General features: G+C 39.6%; 1 non-coding gene across 1 annotated transcript; it reads right to left on the reverse strand.

The window, feature by feature from the left end:
• Positions 1-515: 515 nt before the first annotated feature.
• Positions 516-588, reverse strand: Trnaa-agc (transfer RNA alanine (anticodon AGC)). The gene has a single exon. It is a non-coding gene; the product is annotated as a tRNA-Ala (tRNA).
• Between the last annotated feature and the right edge of the window lie 964 nt (positions 589-1,552).

Here is a 1,552-nt window from a genome sequence, read left to right on the forward strand (position 1 = left end):
GACACCACGGTAGAGCGGCAAAACCAAAACTAAAACCCCTCTTTAAAAACGGATCGATATCACGTACAGTGCAAATACACTGTTGCAATTTTTATTTACGATCAAGCTGATGTAATTTGATCTGTCTGACAAACCGAGTGGTGAGAGCGAAACAGGCCATCTTGACATTTCTAGGTGAATGCTTACTGGTCAAACAATCGATACGTTCAGCAAATCCGTACAATCCATTAAGCTTTTTACACGATTTTATCAATTGTAGAGATCATTGTAGCATGGTTCTTTAAAACATAACCCTCCTGGGGAATACTTTCAATCGTAAAAGCGACTAGACCCATATGTTTCAATCGAAGCGAACAAGGATCAAAGAAGTTATATAAAAAAAAGAGAAATATATATAAAGAGAAATATATATTCTCTTATATAAAAAGAGAAAAGAGAAGAGTCAGTTTGAGGTGCAAAATTGATAAAGTGCATATTTAAAAAACCTTGCTGTTTGGTGGTGGAAAAAATGTCCCTGGAGATGCTGGGTATCGATCCCAGTACCTCTCACATGCTAAGCGAGCGCTCTACCATCTGAGCTACACCCCCTTGGTGAAGGGCAGGCGATAGACAGCAAACAGATACACGTGTACAGCGCTCAGAATCAATAGTATGTTCAAGTTTTCCAATAAACCATAAAAATAAGACAACCTTTGCATAACATTTGAAAGCAATGTTTGAAAGAAAGAGTAATTTCAAGATTTAATTCAATTTTAGCTACTTTGTCGTGCTTTCTTTGCCTATATTCGTCAGCTTTTGTGCTTTTAAAACACACGTACAATTTGTTTTGAAAGTTATGTTTATATAGTGCATGAAATATATCGATGCTACCGAATTCGATGAACCAGAATTTCATATATTTACAATTACAAACTAAATCCAACCAAAACCATAGCTTCAATAAACATATTTCACAACAGCTCAATTTACCGTTGTGACCCAACAGTCTGCTACCTCGCTTGCCCTATATCTTGAGCCAGCCATCTAGATACGCAACCAATCCTGCCCCCGTTTGGCTCTAGCAAACATCAAACATTCATGTACGATTTGTTTCATGGTCGCCATTATTACCCTAACCGTTGCCCTTGGATTATCGGCCAAGATAAACTGGCCCCTCCTGATTGAAATCCGATACCCGGTCCAATTGTGTTTGTTTTTGTCCACTCGGCTACCAAATCCGTTGCAACCCTCCATTTCGTCACCATAAATTTAACGTAACGATTCAACATCCCGAAAGCAAACGTTACCGTGCGAGCGGGAAGGGAAAAACTCGCCCCGTAATCAGCTACTTTGTATCAAACTTTCTATTTATTATTCTAACAACCGTCCCGGAATGGCCTTACGCCAATGTCAACAAGGACATGATAACTGTTCTCTAGCCTGTAGCTGTTCGGGAGGGACTTCCAATCCTGAAGCAGTTTGTTTCGTTGCTAACTGAACATCACAAATTAATAACATTGTCACGAGACATCATACGCTCATGCCGTTACCCCGCTCGTATGACACAAATTCG

Source organism: Anopheles gambiae, chromosome 3, assembly GCF_943734735.2.
Source record: "Anopheles gambiae chromosome 3, idAnoGambNW_F1_1, whole genome shotgun sequence".
Lineage (NCBI taxonomy): Eukaryota > Metazoa > Arthropoda > Insecta > Diptera > Culicidae > Anopheles > Anopheles gambiae.